The 12,500-nt window shown below is 37.0% G+C and overlaps 1 non-coding gene and 51 pseudogenes across 1 annotated transcript; all 52 read right to left on the minus strand.

The window, feature by feature from the left end:
* The window catches only part of LOC148463684 (5S ribosomal RNA), a 119-nt pseudogene extending 6 nt beyond the window's left edge, over positions 1-113 (minus strand).
* Positions 114-229: 116 nt separating this feature from the next.
* LOC148463685 (5S ribosomal RNA) lies at positions 230-348 on the minus strand (annotated as a pseudogene).
* Positions 349-464: 116 nt separating this feature from the next.
* Positions 465-583, minus strand: LOC148463686 (5S ribosomal RNA; annotated as a pseudogene).
* A 116-nt stretch (positions 584-699) lies between these two features.
* Positions 700-818, minus strand: LOC148463687 (5S ribosomal RNA; annotated as a pseudogene).
* A 115-nt stretch (positions 819-933) lies between these two features.
* Positions 934-1,051, minus strand: LOC148463688 (5S ribosomal RNA; annotated as a pseudogene).
* Positions 1,052-1,167: 116 nt separating this feature from the next.
* LOC148463689 (5S ribosomal RNA) lies at positions 1,168-1,286 on the minus strand (annotated as a pseudogene).
* Positions 1,287-1,401: 115 nt separating this feature from the next.
* Positions 1,402-1,520, minus strand: LOC148463690 (5S ribosomal RNA; annotated as a pseudogene).
* A 116-nt stretch (positions 1,521-1,636) lies between these two features.
* Positions 1,637-1,755, minus strand: LOC148463691 (5S ribosomal RNA; annotated as a pseudogene).
* Positions 1,756-1,871: 116 nt separating this feature from the next.
* On the minus strand, positions 1,872-1,990 carry LOC148463692 (5S ribosomal RNA; annotated as a pseudogene).
* Positions 1,991-2,106: 116 nt separating this feature from the next.
* LOC148463693 (5S ribosomal RNA) lies at positions 2,107-2,225 on the minus strand (annotated as a pseudogene).
* A 116-nt stretch (positions 2,226-2,341) lies between these two features.
* On the minus strand, positions 2,342-2,460 carry LOC148463694 (5S ribosomal RNA; annotated as a pseudogene).
* A 116-nt stretch (positions 2,461-2,576) lies between these two features.
* Positions 2,577-2,695, minus strand: LOC148463695 (5S ribosomal RNA; annotated as a pseudogene).
* A 116-nt stretch (positions 2,696-2,811) lies between these two features.
* On the minus strand, positions 2,812-2,930 carry LOC148463696 (5S ribosomal RNA; annotated as a pseudogene).
* A 115-nt stretch (positions 2,931-3,045) lies between these two features.
* Positions 3,046-3,163, minus strand: LOC148463697 (5S ribosomal RNA; annotated as a pseudogene).
* Positions 3,164-3,279: 116 nt separating this feature from the next.
* LOC148463698 (5S ribosomal RNA) lies at positions 3,280-3,398 on the minus strand (annotated as a pseudogene).
* Positions 3,399-3,513: 115 nt separating this feature from the next.
* Positions 3,514-3,632, minus strand: LOC148463699 (5S ribosomal RNA; annotated as a pseudogene).
* A 116-nt stretch (positions 3,633-3,748) lies between these two features.
* LOC148463700 (5S ribosomal RNA) lies at positions 3,749-3,867 on the minus strand (annotated as a pseudogene).
* A 350-nt stretch (positions 3,868-4,217) lies between these two features.
* LOC148463701 (5S ribosomal RNA) lies at positions 4,218-4,336 on the minus strand (annotated as a pseudogene).
* Positions 4,337-4,452: 116 nt separating this feature from the next.
* On the minus strand, positions 4,453-4,571 carry LOC148463702 (5S ribosomal RNA). Its single transcript, XR_015874383.1, has one exon. It is a non-coding gene; the product is annotated as a 5S ribosomal RNA (ribosomal RNA).
* Positions 4,572-4,686: 115 nt separating this feature from the next.
* On the minus strand, positions 4,687-4,805 carry LOC148463703 (5S ribosomal RNA; annotated as a pseudogene).
* A 115-nt stretch (positions 4,806-4,920) lies between these two features.
* Positions 4,921-5,039, minus strand: LOC148463704 (5S ribosomal RNA; annotated as a pseudogene).
* A 116-nt stretch (positions 5,040-5,155) lies between these two features.
* On the minus strand, positions 5,156-5,274 carry LOC148463705 (5S ribosomal RNA; annotated as a pseudogene).
* A 116-nt stretch (positions 5,275-5,390) lies between these two features.
* On the minus strand, positions 5,391-5,509 carry LOC148463706 (5S ribosomal RNA; annotated as a pseudogene).
* Positions 5,510-5,625: 116 nt separating this feature from the next.
* Positions 5,626-5,744, minus strand: LOC148463707 (5S ribosomal RNA; annotated as a pseudogene).
* Positions 5,745-5,860: 116 nt separating this feature from the next.
* LOC148463708 (5S ribosomal RNA) lies at positions 5,861-5,979 on the minus strand (annotated as a pseudogene).
* Positions 5,980-6,095: 116 nt separating this feature from the next.
* Positions 6,096-6,214, minus strand: LOC148463709 (5S ribosomal RNA; annotated as a pseudogene).
* A 116-nt stretch (positions 6,215-6,330) lies between these two features.
* LOC148463710 (5S ribosomal RNA) lies at positions 6,331-6,449 on the minus strand (annotated as a pseudogene).
* Positions 6,450-6,564: 115 nt separating this feature from the next.
* LOC148463711 (5S ribosomal RNA) lies at positions 6,565-6,682 on the minus strand (annotated as a pseudogene).
* Positions 6,683-6,798: 116 nt separating this feature from the next.
* LOC148463712 (5S ribosomal RNA) lies at positions 6,799-6,917 on the minus strand (annotated as a pseudogene).
* A 117-nt stretch (positions 6,918-7,034) lies between these two features.
* LOC148463713 (5S ribosomal RNA) lies at positions 7,035-7,153 on the minus strand (annotated as a pseudogene).
* Positions 7,154-7,268: 115 nt separating this feature from the next.
* On the minus strand, positions 7,269-7,387 carry LOC148463714 (5S ribosomal RNA; annotated as a pseudogene).
* A 116-nt stretch (positions 7,388-7,503) lies between these two features.
* On the minus strand, positions 7,504-7,622 carry LOC148463715 (5S ribosomal RNA; annotated as a pseudogene).
* A 115-nt stretch (positions 7,623-7,737) lies between these two features.
* On the minus strand, positions 7,738-7,856 carry LOC148463716 (5S ribosomal RNA; annotated as a pseudogene).
* A 116-nt stretch (positions 7,857-7,972) lies between these two features.
* Positions 7,973-8,091, minus strand: LOC148463717 (5S ribosomal RNA; annotated as a pseudogene).
* A 116-nt stretch (positions 8,092-8,207) lies between these two features.
* Positions 8,208-8,326, minus strand: LOC148463718 (5S ribosomal RNA; annotated as a pseudogene).
* Positions 8,327-8,442: 116 nt separating this feature from the next.
* Positions 8,443-8,561, minus strand: LOC148463719 (5S ribosomal RNA; annotated as a pseudogene).
* Positions 8,562-8,677: 116 nt separating this feature from the next.
* On the minus strand, positions 8,678-8,796 carry LOC148463720 (5S ribosomal RNA; annotated as a pseudogene).
* Positions 8,797-8,912: 116 nt separating this feature from the next.
* On the minus strand, positions 8,913-9,031 carry LOC148463721 (5S ribosomal RNA; annotated as a pseudogene).
* A 115-nt stretch (positions 9,032-9,146) lies between these two features.
* Positions 9,147-9,265, minus strand: LOC148463722 (5S ribosomal RNA; annotated as a pseudogene).
* A 116-nt stretch (positions 9,266-9,381) lies between these two features.
* Positions 9,382-9,500, minus strand: LOC148463723 (5S ribosomal RNA; annotated as a pseudogene).
* Positions 9,501-9,616: 116 nt separating this feature from the next.
* On the minus strand, positions 9,617-9,735 carry LOC148463724 (5S ribosomal RNA; annotated as a pseudogene).
* A 116-nt stretch (positions 9,736-9,851) lies between these two features.
* Positions 9,852-9,970, minus strand: LOC148463725 (5S ribosomal RNA; annotated as a pseudogene).
* A 116-nt stretch (positions 9,971-10,086) lies between these two features.
* On the minus strand, positions 10,087-10,205 carry LOC148463726 (5S ribosomal RNA; annotated as a pseudogene).
* A 351-nt stretch (positions 10,206-10,556) lies between these two features.
* Positions 10,557-10,675, minus strand: LOC148463727 (5S ribosomal RNA; annotated as a pseudogene).
* Positions 10,676-10,791: 116 nt separating this feature from the next.
* On the minus strand, positions 10,792-10,910 carry LOC148463728 (5S ribosomal RNA; annotated as a pseudogene).
* A 116-nt stretch (positions 10,911-11,026) lies between these two features.
* Positions 11,027-11,145, minus strand: LOC148463729 (5S ribosomal RNA; annotated as a pseudogene).
* A 116-nt stretch (positions 11,146-11,261) lies between these two features.
* Positions 11,262-11,380, minus strand: LOC148463730 (5S ribosomal RNA; annotated as a pseudogene).
* A 116-nt stretch (positions 11,381-11,496) lies between these two features.
* LOC148463731 (5S ribosomal RNA) lies at positions 11,497-11,616 on the minus strand (annotated as a pseudogene).
* Positions 11,617-11,732: 116 nt separating this feature from the next.
* On the minus strand, positions 11,733-11,851 carry LOC148463732 (5S ribosomal RNA; annotated as a pseudogene).
* A 115-nt stretch (positions 11,852-11,966) lies between these two features.
* LOC148463733 (5S ribosomal RNA) lies at positions 11,967-12,085 on the minus strand (annotated as a pseudogene).
* Positions 12,086-12,201: 116 nt separating this feature from the next.
* Positions 12,202-12,320, minus strand: LOC148463734 (5S ribosomal RNA; annotated as a pseudogene).
* Positions 12,321-12,436: 116 nt separating this feature from the next.
* The window catches only part of LOC148463735 (5S ribosomal RNA), a 119-nt pseudogene continuing 55 nt past the window's right edge, over positions 12,437-12,500 (minus strand).

Here is a 12,500-nt window from a genome sequence, read left to right on the forward strand (position 1 = left end):
CTGCACCTGGTATTCCAAGGTGGTCTCCCATCCAAGTACTAACCAGGCCCACCACTGCATAGCTACCAAGTTCAGAGGAGATTGGTTATGTCCAGTGTGGATTGGCTGTAGGTGCTCAAAAGCATTAACTTTAGACCTCTATTACTTCTTAACTCACGGAAATTCATTGATAAGTTGAAAAAATTAAAAGTAAAATGTAATACAAAAGAATGTTATGCCAGTATAAAATTACCTACAGCACCTGGTATTCCCAGGTGGTCTCCCATCCAAGTACTAACCAGGCCCAACACTACATAGCTTTCAAGATCAGACGAGATTGGGCATGTCCAGTGTGGTTTGGCTGTAGGTGCTCAAAAACATTAACTTTAGACCTCTTTTACTTCTTAACTCAAGTAAATTCATTGATAAGTTGAAAAAATTAAATGTAAAATGTAATAAAAAAGAATGTTATGGCTGTCTAAAATTACCTACAGCACCTGGAATTCCCAGGTGGTCTCCCATCCAAGTACAAACCAGGCCCAACACTGCATAGCTTCCAAGATCAGACGAGATTGGGCATGTCCAGTGTGGTTTGGCTGTAGGTGCTCAAAAGCATTAAATTTAGACCTCTATTACTTCTTAACTCAAGTAAATTCATTAATAAGTTGAAAAAATTAAATGTAAAATGTAATAGAAAAGAATGTTATTGCAGTATAAAAGTACCTACAGCACCTGGTATTTCCAGGTGGTCTCCCATCCAAGTACTAACCAGGCCCAACACTGTATAGTTTCCAAGTTCAGACGAGATTGGGCATGTCCAGTGTGGTTTGGCTGTAGGTGCTCAAAAACATTAACTTTAGACCTCTTTTACTTCTTAACTCAAGTAAATTCAATGATAAGTTGAAAAATTAAATGTAAAATGTAATAGAAAAGAATGTTATGGCAGCATAAAATTACCTACAACTCCTGGTATTCCCAGGTGGTCTCCCATACAAGTACTAACCATCCCAACACTGCATAGCTTCCAAGATCAGATGAGATTGGGCATGTCCAGTGTGGTTTGGCTGTAGGCGCTCAAAAACATTCACTTTAGACCTCTTTTACTTCTTAACTCAAGTAAATTCATTGATAAGTTGAAAAAATGTAATGTAAAATGTAATAGAAAAGAATGTTATGGCTATATAAAATTACCTACAGCACCTGGTATTCCCAGGTGGTCTCCAGTCCAAGTACTAACCAGGCCCAACACTGCATAAGTTCCAAGATCAGACAATATTGGGCATGTCCAGTGTGGTTTGGCTGTAGGTGCTCAAAAGCATTAACTTTAGACATCTTTTACTTCTTAACTCAAGTAAATTCATTGATAAGTTGAAAAAATTAAATTAAAATTTAATAGAAAAGAATGTTATGGCAGTATAAAATTAGCTACAGCACCTGGTATTCCCAGGTGGTCTCCCATTCAAGTACTAACCAGGCCCAAAACTGCATAGCTTCCAAGATCAGACGAGATTGGGCATGTCCAGTGTGGTTTGGCTGTAGGCACTCAAAAACATTAACTTTACACCTCTTTTACTTCTTAACTCAAGGAAATTCATTGATAAGTTAAAAAAATGTAATGTAAAATGTAATAAAAAAGAATGTTATGGCTATATAAAATTACCTACAGCACCTGGTATTCCCAGGTGGTCTCCAGTCCAAGTACTAACCAGGCCCAACACTGCATAGCTTCCAAGATCAGACGAGATTGGGCATGTCCAGTGTGGTTTGGCTGTAGGTGCTTAAAAGCATTAACTTTAGACCTCTATTACTTCTTAACTCAAGTAAATTCATTGATAAGTTGAAAAAATTAAATGTAAAATGTAATAGAAAAGAATGTTATGGCAGTATAAAATTACCTACAGCATCTGGTATTCCCAGGTGGTCTCCCATCCAAGTACTAAACAGGCCCAACACTGCATAGCTTCCAAGATCAAACGAGATTGGGCATGTCCAGTGTGGTTTGGCTGTAGGTGCTCAAAAGCATTAACTTTAGACCTCTATTACTTCTTAACTCAAGTAAATTCATTGATAAGTTGAAAAAATTAAATGTAAAATGTAATAGAAAAGACTGTTATGGCAGTATAAAATTACCTACAGCACCTGGGATTCCTAGGTGGTTTCCCATCCAAGTACTAACCAGGCCCAACACTGCATAGCTTCCAAGATCAGACGAGATTGGGCATGTCCAGTGTGGTTTGGCTGTAGGTGCTCAAAAACATTAACTTTAGACCTCTTTTACTTCTTTACTCAAGTAAATTCATTGATAAGTTGAAAAAACTAAATGTAAAATGTAATAGAAAAGAATGTTATGGGTGCATAAAATTACCTACTGCACCTGGTATTCCAAGGTGGTCTCCCATCCAAGTACTAACCAGGCCCACCACTGCATAGCTACCAAGTTCAGAGGAGATTGGTTATGTCCAGTGTGGATTGGCTGTAGGTGCTCAAAAGCATTAACTTTAGACCTCTATTACTTCTTAACTCACGGAAATTCATTGATAAGTTGAAAAAATTAAAAGTAAAATGTAATACAAAAGAATGTTATGCCAGTATAAAATTACCTACAGCACCTGGTATTCCCAGGTGGTCTCCCATCCAAGTACTAACCAGGCCCAACACTGCATAGCTTTCAAGATCAGACGAGATTGGGCATGTCCAGTGTGGTTTGGCTGTAGGTGCTCAAAAACATTAACTTTAGACCTCTTTTACTTCTTAACTCAAGTAAATTCATTGATAAGTTGAAAAAATTAAATGTAAAATGTAATAGAAAAGAATGTTATTGCAGTATAAAATTACCTACAGCACCTGGTATTTCCAGGTGGTCTCCCATCCAAGTACTAACCAGGCCCAACACTGAATAGTTTCCAAGTTCAGACGAGATTGGGCATGTCCAGTGTGGTTTGGCTGTAGGTGCTCAAAAACATTAACTTTAGACCTCTTTTACTTCTTAACTCAAGTAAATTCAACGATAAGTTGAAAAATTAAATGTAAAATGTAATAGAAAAGAATGTTATGGCAGCATAAAATTACCTACAACTCCTGGTATTCCCAGGTGGTCTCCCATACAAGTACTAACCATCCCAACACTGCATAGCTTCCAAGATCAGATGAGATTGGGCATGTCCAGTGTGGTTTGGCTGTAGGCGCTCAAAAACATTCACTTTAGACCTCTTTTACTTCTTAACTCAAGTAAATTCATTGATAAGTTGAAAAAATGTAATGTAAAATGTAATAGAAAAGAATGTTATGGCTATATAAAATTACCTACAGCACCTGGTATTCCCAGGTGGTCTCCAGTCCAAGTACTAACCAGGCCCAACACTGCATAGCTTCCAAGATCAGACAATATTGGGCATGTCCAGTGTGGTTTGGCTGTAGGTGCTCAAAAGCATTAACTTTAGACATCTTTTACTTCTTAACTCAAGTAAATTCATTGATAAGTTGAAAAAATTAAATTAAAATTTAATAGAAAAGAATGTTATGGCAGTATAAAATTAGCTACAGCACCTGGTATTCCCAGGTGGTCTCCCATTCAAGTACTAACCAGGCCCAAAACTGCATAGCTTCCAAGATCAGACGAGATTGGGCATGTCCAGTGTGGTTTGGCTGTAGGCACTCAAAAACATTAACTTTACACCTCTTTTACTTCTTAACTCAAGGAAATTCATTGATAAGTTAAAAAAATGTAATGTAAAATGTAATAAAAAAGAATGTTATGGCTATATAAAATTACCTACAGCACCTGGTATTCCCAGGTGGTCTCCAGTCCAAGTACTAACCAGGCCCAACACTGCATAGCTTCCAAGATCAGACGAGATTGGGCATGTCCAGTGTGGTTTGGCTGTAGGTGCTTAAAAGCATTAACTTTAGACCTCTATTACTTCTTAACGCAAGTAAATTCATTGATAAGTTGAAAAAATTAAATGTAAAATGTAATAGAAAAGAATGTTATGGCAGTATAAAATTACCTACAGCATCTGGTATTCCCAGGTGGTCTCCCATCCAAGTACTTACCAGGCCCAACACTGCATAGCTTCCAAAATCAGACAAGAATGGGCATGTCCACTGTGGTTTGGCTGGAAGTGCTCAAAAACATTAACTTTAGACGTCATTTACTTCTTAACTCAAGTAAATTCAATGATAAGTTCAAAAATGAAATGTAAAATGTAATAGAAAAGAATGTTATGGCAGTATAAAATTACCTACAGCTCCTGGTATTCCCAGGAGGTCTCCTATCCAAGTACTAACCAGGCACAACACTGCATAGCTTCCAAGATCAGACGAGATTGGGCATGTCCAGTGTGGTTTGGCTGTAAGTGCTCAAAAACATTAACTTTAGACCTCTATTACCTCTTAACTCAAGAAAATTCATTGATAAGTTGAAGAAATTAAATGTAAAATGTAATAGAAAAGAATGTTATGGCAGTATAAAATTACCTACAGCACCTGGTATTCCCAGGTGGTCTCCCATCCAAGTACTAACCAGGCCCAACACTGCATAGCTTCCAAGTTCAGACGAGATTGGGTTTGTCCAGTGTGGTATGGCTGTAGGTGCTCATAAACATTAACTTTAGACCTCTTTTACTTCTTAACTCAACTAAATTCAATGATAAGTTGAAAAATGAAATGTAAAATGTAATAGAAAAGAATGTTATGGCAGTCTAAAATTACCTAGAGCACCTGGTATTCCCAGGAGGTCTCCCTTCCAAGTACTAACCAGGCCCATCACTGCATAGCTTCCAAGATCAGACAAGATTGGGCATGTCCAGTGTGGTTTGACTGTAGGTGCTCAAAAATATTAACTTTAGACATCTTTTACTTCTTAACTCAAGTAAATTCATTGATAAGTTGAAAAAATTAAATTAAAATTTAATAGAAAAGAATGTTATGGCAGTATAAAATTACCTACAGCACCTGGTATTCCCAGGTGGTCTCCCATTCAAGTACTAACCAGGCCCAAAACTGCATAGCTTCCAAGATCAGACGAGATTGGGCATGTCCAGTGTGGTTTGGCTGTAGGCGCTCAAAAACTTTTACTTTAGACCTCTTTTACTTCTTAACTCAAGTAAATTCATTGATAAGTTGAAAAAATGTAATGTAAAATGTAATAGAAAAGAATGTTATGGCTATATAAAATTACCTACAGCACCTGGTTTTCCCAGGTGGTCTCCAGTCCAAGTACTAACCAGGCCCAACACTGCATAGCTTCCAAGATCAGACGAGATTGGGCATGTCCAGTGTGGTTTGGCTGTAGGTGCTCAAAAGCATTAACTTTAGACCTCTATTACTTCTTAACTCAAGTAAATTCATTGATAGGTTGAAAAAATTAAATGTAAAAAGTAATAGAAAAGACTGTTATGGCAGTATAAAATTACATACAGCACCTGGGATTCCTAGGTGGTCTCCCATCCAAGTACTAACCATGCCCAACACTGCATAGCTTCCAAGATCAGATGAGATTGGGCATTTCCAGTGTGGTTTGACTGTAGGTACTCAAACACATTAACTTTAGACATCTTTTACTTCTTAACTCAAGTAAATTCATTGATAAGTTGAAAAAATTAAATGTAAAATGTAATAGAAAAGAATGTTTTGGCAGTATAAAATTACCTACAGCACCTGGTATTCCCAGGTGGTCTCCCATCCAAGTACAAACCAGGCCCAACACTGCATAGCTTCCAAGATCAGATGAGATTGGGCATGTCCAGTGTGGTTTGACTGTAGGTGCTCAAAAGCATTAAATTTAGACCTCTATTACTTCTTAACTCAAGTAAATTCATTGAAAAGTTGAAAAAATGTAATGTAAAATGTAATAGAAAATAATGTTATGGCTATATAAAATTACCTACAGCACCTGGGATTCCTAGGTGGTTTCCCATCCAAGTACTAACCAGGCCCAACATTGCATAGCTTCCAAGATCAGACTAGAGTGGGCATGTCCAGTGTGGTTTGGCTGTAGGTGCTCAAAAACATTAACTTTAGACCTCTTTTACTTCTTTACTCAAGTAAATTCATTGATAAGTTGAAAAAACTAAATGTAAAATGTAATAGAAAAGAATGTTATGGGTGCATAAAATTACCTACTGCACTTGGTATTCCAAGGTGGTCTCCCATCCAAGTACTAACCAGGCCCACCACTGCATAGCTTCCAAGATCAGACGAGATTGGGCATGTCCAGTGTGGTTTGGCTGTAGGTGCTCAAAAGCATTAAATTTAGACCTCTATTACTTCTTAACTCAAGTAAATTCATTAATAAGTTGAAAAAATTAAATGTAAAATGTAATAGAAAAGAATGTTATTGCAGCATAAAATTACCTACAGCACCTGGTATTTCCAGGTGGTCTCCCATCCAAGTACTAACCAGGCCCAACACTGTATAGTTTCCAAATTCAGACGAGATTGGGCATGTCCAGTGTGGTTTGGCTGTAGGTGCTCAAAAACATTAACTTTAGACCTATTTTACTTCTTAACTCAAGTAAATTCAATGATAAGTTGAAAAATGAAATGTAAAATGTAATAGAAAAGAATGTTATGGCAGCATAAAATTACCTACAACTCCTGGTATTCCCAGGTGGTCTCTCATACAAGTACTAACCATCCCAACACTGCATAGCTTCCAAGATCAGATGAGATTGGGCATGTCCAGTGTGGTTTGGCTGTAGGCGCTCAAAAACATTAACTTTAGACCTCTTTTACTTCTTAACTCAAGTAAATTCATTGATAAGTTGAAAAAATGTAATGTAAAATGTAATAGAAAAGAATGTTATGGCTATATAAAATTACCTACAGCACCTGGTATTCCCAGGTGGTCTCCAGTCCAAGTACTAACCAGGCCCAACACTGCATAGCTTCCAAGATCAGACGAGATTGGGCATGTCCAGTGTGGTTTGGCTGTAGGTGCTCAAAAGCATTAACTTTAGACCTCTATTACTTCTTAACTCAAGTAAATTCATTGATAAGTTGTAAAAAATGTAATGTAAAATGTAATAGATAAGAATGTTTTGGCTATATAAAATTACCTACAGCACCTGGTATTCCCAGGTGGTCTCCCATCCAAGTACTAACCAGGCCCAACACTGCATAGCTTCCAAGATCTGATGAGATTGGGCATGTCCTGTGTGGTTTGGCTGTAGGTGCTCAAAAACATTAACTTTAGACCTCTTTTACTTCTTAACTCAAGTAAATTCAATGAAAAGTTGAAAAATTAAATGTAAAATGTAATAGAAAAGAATGTTATGGCAGTAGAAAATTACCTACAGCTCCTAGTATTCCCAGGTTGTCTCCCATCCAAGTACTAACCAGGCCCAACACTGCATAGTTTCCAAGATCAGACGAGATTGGGCATGTCCACTGTGGTTGGGCTGTAGATGCTCAAAAACATTAACTTTAGACCTCTATTACTTCTTAACTCAAGTAAATTCATTGATAAGTTGAAAAAATTAAATTTAAAATGTAATAGAAATGAATGTTATGGCAGTAAAAAATTACCTACAGCACCTGGTATTCCCAGGTGGTCTCCCATCCAAGTACTAACCAGGCCCAACACTGCATAGCTTCCAAGATCAGATGAGATTGGGCATGTCCAGTGCAGTTTGACTGTAGGTGCTCAAAAACATTAACTTTAGACATCTTATACTTCTTAACTCAAGTAAATTCATTGATAAGTTGAAAAAATTAAATTAAAATTTAATAGAAAAGAATGTTATGGCAGTATAAAATTACCTACAGCACCTGGTATTCCCAGGTGGTCTCCCATTCAAGTACTAACCAGGCCCAAAACTGCATAGCTTCCAAGATCAGACGAGATTGGGCATGTCCAGTGTGGTTTGGCTGTAGGCGCTCAAAAACATTAACTTTAGACCTCTTTTACTTTTTAACTCAAGTAAATTCATTGATAAGTTGAAAAAATGTAATGTAAAATGTAATAGAAAACAATGTTATGGCTAAATAAAATTACCTACAGCACCTGGTATTCCCAGGTGGTCTCACGTCCAAGTACTAACCAGGCCCAACACTGCATAGCTTCCAAGATCAGACGAGATTGGGCATGTCCAGTGTGGTTTGGCTGTATGTGCTCAAAAGAATTAAATTTAGACCGCTATTACTTCTTAACACAAGTAAATTCATTGATAAGTTGAAAAAATTATATGTAAAATGTAATAGAAAAGAATGTTATGGCAGTATAAAATTACCTACAGCACCTGGGTTTCCAAGGTAGTCTCCCATCCAATTACTATCCAGTCCCAACACTGCATAGCTTCCAAGATCAGATGAGATTGGGCATGTCCAGTGTGGTTTGGCTGTAGGTGCTCAAAAATATTAACTTTAGACCTCTATTACTTCTTAACTCAAGTAAATTCATTGATAAGTTGAAAAAATTAAATGTAAAATGTAATAGAAAAGACTGTTATGGCAGTATAAAATTACCTACAGCACCTGGGATTCCTAGGTGGTCTCCCATCTTAGTACTAACCAGGTCCAACACTGCATAGCTTCCAAGATCAGACGAGATTGGGCATGTCCAGTGTGGTTTGGCTGTAGGTGCTCAAAAACATTAACTTTAGACCTCTTTTACTTCTTAACTCAAGTAAATTCATTGATAAGTTGAAAAAATTAAATGTAAAATGTAATAGAAAAGAATGTTATGGCTGCATAAAATTACATACAGTTCCTGGTATTCCTAGGTGGTCTCCCATCCAAGTACTAACCAGGCCCAACACTGCATAGCTTCCAAGATCAGACAAGATTGGGCATGTCCAGTGTGGTTTGGCTGTAGGTGCTCAAAAATATTAACTTTAGACCTCTATTACTTCTTAACTCAAGTAAATTCATTGATAAGTTGAAAAAATTAAATGTAAAATGTAATAGAAAAGAATGTTATGGCAATATAAAATTACCTAGAGCACCTGGTATTCCCAGGTGGTCTCCCATCCAAGTACTAACCAGGCCCAACACTGCATAGCTTCCAAGATCAGACGAGATTGGGCATGTCCAATGTGGTTTGACTGTAGGTGCTCAAAAATATTAACTTTAGACATCTTTTACTTCTTAACTCAAGTAAATTCATTGATAAGTTGAAAAAATTAAATTAAAATTTAATAGAAAAGAATGTTATGGCAGTATAAAATTAGCTACAGCACCTGGTATTCCCAGGTGGTCTCCCATTCAAGTACTAACCAGGCCCAAAACTGCATAGCTTCCAAGATCACACGAGATTGGGCATGTCCAGTGTGGTTTGGCTGTAGGCGCTCAAAAACATTAACTTTAGACCTCTTTTACTTCTTAACTCAAGTAAATTCATTGATAAGTTAAAAAAATGTAATGTAAAATGTAATAAAAAAGAATGTTATGGCTATATAAAATTACCTACAGCACCTGGTATTCCCAGGTGGTCTCCAGTCCAAGTACTAACCAGGCCCAACACTGCATAGCTTCCAAGATCAGACGAGATTGGGCATGTCCAGTGTGGTTTGGCTGTAGGTGCTTAAAAGCATTAACTTTAGACCTCTATTACTTCTTAACTCAAGTAAATTCATTGATAAGTTGAAAAAATTAAATGTAAAAAGTAATAGAAAAGACTGTTATGGCAGTATAAAATTACCTACGGCACCTGGGATTCCTAGGTGGTCTCCCATCCAAGTACTAACCAGGCCCAACACTGCATAGTTTCCAAGATCAGATGAGATTGGGCATGTCCAGTGTGGTTTGACTGTAGGTGCTCAAAAACATTAACTTTAGACATCTTTTACTTCTTAACTCAAGTAAATTCATTGATAAGTTGAAAAAATTAAATGTAAAATTTAATAGAAAAGAATGTTATTGCAGTATAAAATTACCTACAGCACCTGGTATTCCCAGGTTCTCTACCATTCAAGTACTAACCAGGCCCAACACTGCATAGCTTCGAAGATCAGACGAGATTGGGCATGTCCAGTGTGGTTTGGCTGTAGGCACTCAAAAACATTAACTTTAAACCTCTTTTACTTCTTAACTCAAGTAAATTCATTGATAAGTTGAAAAAATGTAATGTAAAATGTAATAGAAAAGAATGTTATGGCTATATAAAATTACCTACAGCACCTGGTATTCCCAGGTGATCTCCCGTCCAAGAACTAACCAGGCCCAACACTGCATAGCTTCCAAGATCAAACGAGATTGGGCATGTCCAGTGTGGTTTGGCTGTAGGTGCTCAAAAACATTAACTTTAGACCTCTTTTACTTCTTAACTCAAGTAAATTCATTGATAAGTTGAAAAAATGAAATGTAAAATGTAATAGAAAAGAATGTTTTGGCTGTCTAAAATTACCTATAGCTCCTGGTATTCCCAGGTGGTCTCCCATCCAAGTACAAACCAGATCCAACACTGCATAGCTTCCAAGATCAGACGAGATTGGGCAAGTCCACTATGGTTTGGCTGTATGTGCTCAAAAGCATTAAATTTAGACCGCTATTACTTCTTAACACAAGTAAATTCATTGATAAGTTGAAAAAATTATATGTAAAATGTAATAGAAAAGAATGTTATGGCAGTATAAAATTACCTACAGCACCTGGGTTTCCAAGGTAGTCTCCCATCCAATTACTAACCAGTCCCAACACTGCATAGCTTCCAAGATCAGATGAGATTGGGCATGTCCAGTGTGGTTTGGCTGTAGGTACTCAAAAACATTAACTTTAGACCTCTATTACTTCTTAACTCAAGTAAATTCATTGATAAGTTGAAAAAATTAAATGTAAAAAGTAATAGAAAAGACTGTTATGGCAGTATAAAATTACCTACAGCACCTGGGATTCCTAGGTGGTCTCCCATCCAAGTACTAACCAGGCCCAACACGGCATAGCTTCCAAGATCAGATGAGATTTGGCATGTCCAGTGTGGTTTGACTGTAGGTGCTCAAAAACATTAACTTTAGACATCTTTTACTTCTTAACTCAAGTAAATTCATTGATAAGTTGAAAAAATTAAATGTAAAATTTAATAGAAAAGAATGTTATTGCAGTATAAAATTACCTACAGCACCTGGTATTCCCAGGTTGTCTACCATTCAAGTACTAACCAGGCCCAACACTGCATAGCTTCCAAGATCAGACAAGATTGGGCATGTCCAGTGTGGTTTGGCTGTAGGCACTCAAAAACATTAACTTTAGACCTCTTTTACTTCTTAACTCAAGTAAATTCATTGATAAGTTGAAAAAATGTAATGTAAAATGTAATAAAAAAGAATGTTATGGCTATATAAAATTACCTACAGCACCTGGTATTCCCAGGTGGTCTCCAGTCCAAGTACTAACCAGGCCCAACACTGCATAGCTTCCAAGATCAGACTAGATTGGGCATGTCCAGTGTGGTTTGGCTGTAGGTGCTTAAAAGCATTAACTTTAGACCTCTATTACTTCTTAACTCAAGTAAATTCATTGATAAGTTGAAAAAATTAAATGTAAAATGTAATAGAAAAGACTGTTATGGCAGTATAAAATTACCTACAGCACCTCGGATTCCTAGGTGGTTTCCCATCCAAGTACTAACCAGGCCTAAACACTGCATAGCTTCCAAGATCAGATGAGATTGGGCATGTCCAGTGTGGTTTGACTGTAGGTGCTCAAAAGCATTAACTTTAGACCTCTATTACTTCTTAACTCAAGTAAATTCATTGATAAGTTGAAAAAATTAAATGTAAAATGTAATAGAAAAGACTGTTATTGCAGTATAAAATTACCTACAGCACCTGGTATTCCCAGATTGTCTACCATTCAAGTACTAACCAGGCCCAACACTGCATAGCTTCCAAGATCAGACAAGATTGGGCATGTCCAGTGTGGTTTGGCTGTATGTGTTCAAAAACATTAACTTTAGACCTCTTTTACTTCTTTACTCAAGTAAATTCATTGATAAGTTGAAAAAATAAATGTAAAATGTAATAGAAAAGAAAATTATGGCTGCATAAAATTACCTACAGCACCTGGTATTCCTAGATGGTCTCCCATCCAAGTACTAACCAAGCCCAACACTGCATAGCTTCCAAGATCAGACGAGATTGGGCATGTCCAGTGTGGTTTGGCTGTAGGTGCTCAAAAACATTAACTTTAGACCTCTATTACTTCTTAACTCAAGTAAATTCATTGATAAGTTGAAAAAATTAAATGTAAAATGTAATAGAAAAGAATGTTATGGCAGTATAAAATTACCTACTGCACCTGGTTTTCCCATGTGGTCTCCCATCCAAGTACTGACCAGGCCCAACACTGCATAGCTACCAAGATCAGACAAGATTGGTTAAGTCCAGTGTGGATTGGCTGTAGGTGCTCAAAAGCATTAACTTTAGACCTCTATTACTTCTTAACTCAAGGAAATTCATTGATAAGTTGAAAAAATTAAATGTAAAATGTAATAGAAAAGAATGTTATGGCAGTATAAAATTACCTACAGCACCTGGTATTCCTAGGTGGTCTCCCATCCAAGTACTAACCAGGCCCAACACTGC

This window comes from Taudactylus pleione, unplaced genomic scaffold, assembly GCF_031769625.1.
Source record: "Taudactylus pleione unplaced genomic scaffold, aTauple2 ptg000967l, whole genome shotgun sequence".
NCBI lineage: Eukaryota > Metazoa > Chordata > Amphibia > Anura > Myobatrachidae > Taudactylus > Taudactylus pleione.